Source organism: Emys orbicularis, chromosome 5 (assembly GCF_028017835.1).
Source record: "Emys orbicularis isolate rEmyOrb1 chromosome 5, rEmyOrb1.hap1, whole genome shotgun sequence".
Lineage (NCBI taxonomy): Eukaryota > Metazoa > Chordata > Testudines > Emydidae > Emys > Emys orbicularis.
In genome coordinates this window covers 12,887,849-12,896,881 of record NC_088687.1, presented here as the reverse complement: position 1 = coordinate 12,896,881, position 9,033 = coordinate 12,887,849, and positions in this window count along the sequence as shown.

Here is a 9,033-nt window from a genome sequence, read left to right as displayed (position 1 = left end):
AAGCCAGGACTTAATCATCATGGTATAAACTACCCTCACACACGTAGAGGCGCTGGCAGTCCCTGCAGGACAACATGAGAAATCTTGCACTGCAACCAGTGCTCCAGGGTCTGCACTGGCTGCCAATCAGTTTCTAGCTGGAGTTCAAGATGTTGGTTAGCCTATAAAGCTCTAAATGGTCTGGGACCTGGCTGCCTGAGAGATCACTTCTGCCACTATGTCAGACCAAAACAAGAGAGCTGGTTGAACTGGAGTCCCTTTGGTATAGAAGAAGGGCGCGTGGGGAAAAGCGTTCTCAGGATGGGAACCTGCTCCCCTCCCCCCTTGGGTCTAACAAAGCCTGGATTTATTAACCTTCAGGGCATGCTGCAAGAAGCATCATTTTTCCCAGGCACTTTGTAAGGGGGCAGGCTGAGAGATGGAAGGATTTTATTGTCATTGTGCCTGCTGTGGGGGGATTTTGTTATGACTATGTCTGCAGGGGCACATTTGTATTTGGATATGGGCTGTTGGCATGAGATGAACATGTTAAGAGTGCTCAGAACGTGGGATGAATCTCTTGCTTAGGTTTTATGGATCTAAGTAAATAAATAAAATAAGAATCTTGCCTGTCTTGTACCTGTTCAATGGAGAAAGAACACTAGACTCCGGGGCTGTCTACTCAGCAAGCGTCACACGTACTAAATGCACTAAAAAATAATAATAATAAATAGCAGGACTATCCCAGCCAGTTTAATAAATGCAAACATGTATAAAGGGCTGTCTCAAGAATTAAAATCCCTTCTAGGCATTGTTTGCAGAAAGACAAACTGAAAACAGCTGACTGCCCTGTCTCTCAGGCAAAATGAAGCAGGAAAGCTCCTAAGCTAATTCCTCCATCCTGAATAAGGCACAGGGGACTTCATACAGAATAAGTCATCCCCATTGTCACCAGGCCGCTTTCAAATATCACAAAAATGCCTGGTTTTTCAAGAACGTTGTGTTCAAGAGCAACAGTAAAGGACAATTAGAAGGCATTTACTACGTAGGTTAGGAACAGAGGGAATCCTAACAATGATACTGGTCCATTATTAGAGGGAAATAGTAGAACTGTCAGTAGTAATGCAAAAAAGAGAGAGGCGTTCATTAAATATCTGTTATGTATTGCCAGATGATGTAATCATATCATATGATGATGAAATATTTTTCATTCCAGTAACAACTCAGGAGGATGTTCAACAGCAGATACTAAAGGTAGACATTTTAAAATCAGATGGTCTTTTTAACTTGCATCCAGGAGTTTTGCAAGAACTTGCTGAGGAGCTTTCTGGACTGTTAAGGTTGATTTTCAATAAGTTTTGGAACACTGGGAAATGTACTTAAACTTCCGTAAGGCATCTGTCATGGTACCAGATGACATTTGCATTAAGAAACTAGAACAATATAAAAATCAACATGGCACACATTAAATGGATTCAAAACTGGCTAACTGATAAATCTCAAAAATGTCATTGTAAGTGGAGAATCATAATAAAACAGAGTGTTTCTAGTGGGATCTCTGCAGAATCCATTCTTGCCCCTACACTACTTAACATTTGTAACAAGGACCTGGAAGAAAATAAAATCATTACTCACAAAGTTTGCAGAGGACACAAAGATTGAGAGTGGTAAATAATGAAGAGGACAGGTCATTGATACAAAGCAATCTGGATCACTTGGTAAGCTTGGAGCAAGCAAACAATATACCTTTTAATATGGAAAAATATGAAGTTATACCTCTAGGAAAAAAGAATGTAGGCCATACTTGCGGGATACAGGACTCTATCCCTGGGAAGCAGTGACTCTGAAAAAGTCTTACGGGTCAAGGTAGATAATCAGCTGAACATGAGATCCCAGTGCAACGGTGTGGCCAAAAGAGCGAATGCAATCCTTGGACACATAAATAGGGGAATCTTGGGTAGAGACGTTATATTATCTCTGTATTTGGCATGGATACAATGGCTGCTGGAATTCTGTGTCTGGTTCTCGTATCCACAGTTCAGGAAGGATGTTGAAAGCTTAGAGAGGGTTCAGAGAAGAGCCACGAGAATGATAAAGGGATTGGAAAACATGCCTTATAGTGACAGCCTCAAGGAGCTTCAATCTATTTAGTTTATCAAAGAGAAGGTTACAGGTTAACTTGATCAATCTGTAAGTACCCACATAGGGAATAGAAATTTGGTAAGAGAAAGCTGTTCAATCTAAGATGAAGGTATAAACAAGATCCAATGCACGGAAATTGAAGCTAGACAAATTCAGGCTAAAAATAAGGTGCAAAATTTTAACAGTGACAGTATTCATTGGAACAACTTACCAAGTGTTGTGGTGGATTCTCTTATTGAAAATTTTTGAATCAAGATTGGATGTTTTTCTAAAAGATGTGCTCTTGTTCAAACAGGAATTAAGTCAGGGAATTCCAATGGTCTGTTTTATACCGGAGGTCAGACTAGATGGTCACAATGGTCTCTTCTGGCCGTATAAACTATGATATAAGATGATTGCTTTAAGTGGGAGACTGGAGCCATTTGTTCAGTTTTTCTTTTTGTCAGCAGGAGGTCAGCATCCTATGACAGCACTTTACTCCTCTAGCCTTGATATTACACCTTTGCAGAGAAAAGTAGCTGAAGACTAGTGTTTATTTTCTCAAATGCAAGGAAATATTACCTAAGTTACTGGGGGTCTGTCAAGGATCCAGTTCTAACAGAACACCCCCTTGTAGTGTTGTGGGGATGTGTACTCACTCAGGTCGGTCACTGCAGCGGGGGGTGCTTTGTAGCATTCTGGCGGTGATGGGTTCTCAGCCTTCTGGCCAAGCCCTTCTGGATACTTCTCCCCATTTCAAACAACTCAGTGGCAGCAAGCATGCAAAAATGATCAACCATACAGGTAGTTCCCAGTTGAGACTCTGGTCTCTCTCCCTTTAGAGGGGCCCTGGATGGGCTGCAGTCCAACTCACAGTCTGTTGATTCTCCAGGGAAAATTATAGGATATAGCCCATTCTCTTCCCATCCCAACCCGGGTACCACATGGAGCTTCTGGGGAAGTGGGGCAAAATGGAGAGCTGGCTGGACCCCACAGCTGACCACCCCTCTGACCAGCAGTCTATCCTTGGGGATAACAGCCTTCTGCTGCCAGCTAATGTAGCTAGTCCTATAACTCAAGCAGCAGCAGACTGTGCTGTAATATTTTTACTTCTTTCCTTTAAAATAAACCTAGGGAATTATATTACATAAACTCTGTTAAAAGAACATTATTCAGGTTGCAAAGTTGCGCACTCAGAAGTTAGGAAATGACACATTTGCAGTTGTATGGGTAGCCTTAATTCAGCCCTGTTGTGTTTATGCATTATGACACAATCTTTAACTACATGATCACATACTATTTTTCCCCACAAGCCCCATCTCATTCAGTGCACGGGATGGAAATGCAATGGGGCAGAATTAACGTTGCAACCTTACTATGGTGAGAAATCATAAATCTAGTATTTCCCAACTTTTGAGTGCTTGACTATACAACCTAAATTACACATTAAAAAAAAAAAAAAACTATGCTAAAAGAAACGAATGTATTATATAACTCCATAGCTGTAGTGTAGAATTGCATTAAGTGTATTACTAACCCGAACACATATTGAGATACATTTGGTATGGTATACATAAGATAAATATGTACCTTATTCAGTCCCAGGGAACTAGAGCTAAATGCAAAAAACAAGGCTAGGATTTTCAAAGTGGCCTAAGGGTATACGTGCCCAACTCCCATTCAAATGCAATGAGAGTTGGGAACCTAACTCCCTCAGGCTCTTTTTGTAAATCTCCGCCTAAAGTAAAATTCATATTCATCTACAGTATGCATTGGCTGTAGTGTGATTGTCTTCAGATTTTATCTGAGTAATTTGCCCCACTAAATGACATTGCATCCCTCTCCCACATAATCATACCACAATCCTTACCATTATGTATGTGGGCTGTAATACTTTGTTTTAGTTTTGGTTGTTGGGTTTAGCATGTGGGTGCTGGGTGGTGCTGAAACCCCACATTGCAGCATTTCAAACCTGGGGTTGAAACATCACACTTTGGAAGCTAGAGAGAGAATAGCAATGCTTGCCCCAGAGCTAGCTTTGTTTCCTTTTAGAAACACACTGTGATAAACTGTCCCCAAAAGGTACTCCTCCACCCTTCAGTAAGAAAAGGATAGACATTCTCTCAGACACCTTTTATGTGGCGCAAATTCCTCACTGGTTTATTCCATCTCTCCTTTTAGAGAATACAGCCTTGTGATCCTTCAAGCTTTACAAATAAAGTAATAAATGCAGTTCCGGTGGACAGCTGCTGCTCTGTGTTCTGCTGAGCTTTGAGGGAACTAGAAATATTCGATTTATTATTAGAATTAACAGAGATCAATTAAATACAGTGAGTCCAACAGCTTCAATAATAATAAAAAAAAAAAAACCACAACAAACCTAGAGTTCTCCTCCTCCCTGCTGGCATGTCGCTGCAAAGACAGAGAGCTTTGCAAATACAATTAAGCAATAAGAGGGATTGTCCTGACACCTGACAATTTCCATTTGGCATCTCTAGCCATAAGGGATGGATCAACTAGTAAGTTTTCCCATTCTTGTAAAGATCAGCAGTGTTAAACTCGGGGTTACTTCAAAGGGATACAGCAACGAGGTGGAAGAGCTGTTTACACTGCAAAGGAGCAGGCTGATTAAGTTCTGAAACAGCACCAAGATGAAAGACAGAAAAGGAAAAAAGGTTTTAGGTCTTGAAGTCTGCCCGACTCACATCTTTAGAGCCATGACAGTCTGGCATCTAACTCCACATAACCGTAGCACGAGTGCCCTCTTGTGTACAAGGGCTACATACAAAAGTGCGAAGCAGCCTATTTTTCCTGAAATCACTGGCTTGAAATGCCAGGAAACCATCCCAGCAATGTACGGTATCTCAGCTTTGAGTTAAAAATACAGGTTCCTCACCAAAGCTCCATGAAAAACAATCAGGGACCCAGTCTGGATGGATTGACAACACATTTCAAATTCAGTGGCTGCTGCCAGCTCTCCCCTCCTGTGCCTTGTAAATGGTGTTATATTATACTGATGTTTGCATCTTGGATGCGAGGCTAATGATCTCATTTTCCATGTGATGGTTCAAGCCAATAAGCAGAAGAAAGTTGAAAATGAAGAGTTTCATTTAGAGTTTCCTGAACACAGGAACTTTGTCTTCTCATCAACATGATACAAAACAAATATTCTCTGTTGTAAGATACATTTTTGGTCATTTACATCTGACCATCATTTGAATAAAATCAATGATATGCACACATCAGCAGAATACAGGAGAGAATAGTAAAAACAAAATGCAACCAATCATATTGCTAAGTGCACCAGAAACCCATCTTCCTCAAAGAAGGTATAGCAAAGAATACCATACACACTGTTGCTTACTATGGCTTCAATATACATGGCAACAGTCTTTCTGACTATCACCTGAAATCAAATCCTGCTTGCCTTATTCACAGGAGACATTTTGCTCAGAGACATGAGATCAGCTTGCAAAATCAGCTCATAATGTAATATAATTATAGTCTAAGGGATAGGGCACTGTCTTGGGAATAAGGAGACCTGGGCTTTATTCCCAGTTCTGCCACTGATCCACCTGCCTGGCTTTCAACAAGTCACTTCCCTTCCCTGTGCCTCTGTTCCCCCTCCCACTCTTTGTTTTAGTTTAGACTGAAAGAAATTACAATCTGGATTATCTCTTACTATGTCTATGTACAATGCCCAGCACAATGGGTCCCAATAGGTACGACTGTAATACAATAAATAATACTTTTTGTATATGCCGTGTAGTTCCTTTTTTAATGGAGATGAAGGCTACATGTTCCGCTACAAATATACCCTGGCCAATGGACAGAGCCATCTCAAGGAAATGATACTATAACATACTGCCTGCAGGAGTGAGGAATTATTAATTAGATTGTAAGCTCTTGGGGCTGGAACCATCTTTTTGTTCTTTTTGCACAGCACCTAGCACAAAGGGGTCCTGGTCCAAGATTAGGGCTCCTAGGTGCTATGGTCATACAAAGAAATGAATAAATAATCGCTTAAAATTGGTACTGTTGTTTTGAGAACTGATTCAAAATGTGTGTGTGTGTGGGGGGGGGTAGTACCATTTCTATGAATCAGAGAGAAAATATAATGGAATTAAGTAGTAGCATACAGCAGCTCTAGAAGATGGTATGGGATATTTTCCTCTCTATTAAAGTGCATGTGTGGGTCTGACACATGAAGTTGACTTGTCTATACATTCTGTTACACTGGCGAAGTGACGTATGTTGTCAGCTACATTACTATATATTTTGACCATCATTTTTAATAGCGAACATCCAACAAAGTATGATTTTCCAAGCCCAGGATTGTCAGAGGAAAAAACCCTATTAACTTGTAAACTTCACAGTTTTGAGCATCCACAACACCACATGTGTACAGGAAAGTATGGAATGTCCACGGGGATAGGTATTCCTGATTGTACACATGTATGGGACATCAGGGGTGCACAAGTCAGGTAGGGGTAAAATGGATCATGTACTTGTGTGCATGCCTTCCAAAACTGGGCCTTTTGTATTAACTCAAAAACGTCAATAAAAAAAGAAAAAGAACTTCTGCTTACCCGCCTCCCATTTCTGCCACTTCCTAACTCTAGCTATAGGACTGATTAGGTCCCATTTAGCTTTAAGGAAAAAAAGAACCTGAAAATTTACCTGTGATCACCTATGAGGTAGCAAAAGTCTAGAGCAGTGGTTCTCAACCAGAGGTACACATACCCCTGGTTCCCAAACCAGGGAAAGATAGGTGTTTGGCAGCCTAAGTCGCATGTGAGCAGGATCCAGTAGGCATGTTCAAAGATTGCCAGATAGGGCCCCATTTAAAACCTAGCCAGAGCAGAAATAGAAGAGAATGGCACCCACCTTGTAGCTCAGTGGTTAGAGCACTTGCCTAGGATGTAGGAGAGCCAGGTTCAATACACCTTCTCCCCCAGTGGGGGAGAAAGGAGTTGAAGAGGTGTCTCCCACCTCTTAGGATATTTTGATACAGTGCTCCCTCCATCTCTCCTGTCAAAGCTGTTCCACTGTGGCTAAATAATGAAAGTCACTGGAGCAGGGGGACTAGACCCTGGATCTCCCAGTGCATGTCCTAGCCACTGGAATATGTAGTCATTCTCTTTCTGGCCTGCAGCATGCCTAATTACTCCAGTAAATCCAACAAAATGTTTTGGAGTATCCAGGAGCAAAAAAACAAGGGTTTTCAAGCAAAACAACTTATTTTCACTTTCAAATAACTCTAAACCCAGGCAGAAGGGCAGTTATTGAAGATTACCATGTAAACTCAATACTGGGCCTAAATCAAATATTAGATTATAGCCCCAGCTATAACTGTTGGGGACAGTTAAGTTACTGAAAACCTGAGAGAGTACTGGCTTGTCCTTACAGTATGACAGCCTGTGCAACAATACTGTTTCTACTACTGAACTAATTAAATGCTGTTCAGGTTTAATGGTGGCTACCAAAAATTCTACTGCAATAAATGTGCCTGTATAACAGTTATGGTCCTTATTTACTGTACAAAGCACTGTTGCTGACTGGCTACAGAATTTCTTTCACAGGCTTGGGTAAGTTCTTCAGGAACTCTCCACAGCTCTGTGGGATCATGGAAGTCCTGTTAAGACGTAAAATAAGCCTCCATTTTCCTCAAGCTCCACCTGAGAGCACACTAACTTCCCCCAGTCACTCCTGGAAAAGAAGTCTGTTTAGAGCAGTCAGGAACCAAAGCAGGAGACCAAATCTCCTGATCTCGGGCTTCCAGGCCCGATGGTAATACAAATAATAAAGCGCCTGATCCAACTCCCATTAAAGTCAATGGTAGTGTTGTCATTTACTGCAACCGAAACAATATTGGGCCCCCAAAAAGTAGTGCTGGAGTTGTCAACTGCATTGTTGGGAGGCAGTGCTGAAACAAATAGTGTTGACTTGCCTCTCTCCCATGGTGCAAAACCAGTGTGATCAAAATCCAATGTCTGTTCAACAGAGCGAGGAGGGGAGAAGCTGTAACTTTGTGCCTCACCAATACAGGCAGTTTAGCAAAAGCCAAGATGGGCTGGATACGTCCTATATAACTGAAGTTACAGAAACTCCTGACAAACATTAAGCCGTCACACTGCCCAGATGCAGTAAATTTAAGGAGAAAATAGACTAGATGCTGAACAAGTGGGTCAGCTCCAAAGCAGCACGTGAAAATAGAAATCTGTCACACTTTCATTCCTTCGGATTCCTGCACGTTTGAAAATGACACACAACTGTAGACAGTCCTCCTGTATTTACAGCTTGGGTCTACATTTCAGATAAGGACAAGATGAATCTTAATACACAATTTTATTACAATTTTACATAATGTATTACATATTACAATTTTCAGTGCATTTGTATTTGTTAAGTAATGAACAGTTGTACAAGCACTACTTAAAACTTTTAGTATGTACAAAACCTCTGCAATTTTACAAATATACAGCTACCCTTCTCCCCCACATGGTGTATATAGAGCTTTCTGAAATATAGTCGAACATTGAGAATTTACTTTCTCTACGAGAACTGGGAATTTCTGAGGGCCAGATTTGATCACTTAACATTGGCAACACTAAATGGACCGCTGACCTGCTACCAAATGTATGGTATCCGTTTCAGATTGAAGAAATTTATGGCTCCACAGATAATCACAACTGCTTATAAATCTTCTCCAAAACTGATTTCTGTTAAATCAGATCTAGATCTCAATAGTGCAAAAACAAACAAAACCCACACCACTCCTCTGCAAACTGCCCATTAAATTAATAGTACATATGCTTTGCCCAGCTGTTCAGGACTCTAGACCTCGGTCTTTACATAACTGCCATGAAGATGGAGGATAATCTCTTCCCAGAATCCTTCCATAAAAGTCACATAAACCTGGCATTGCTCCAT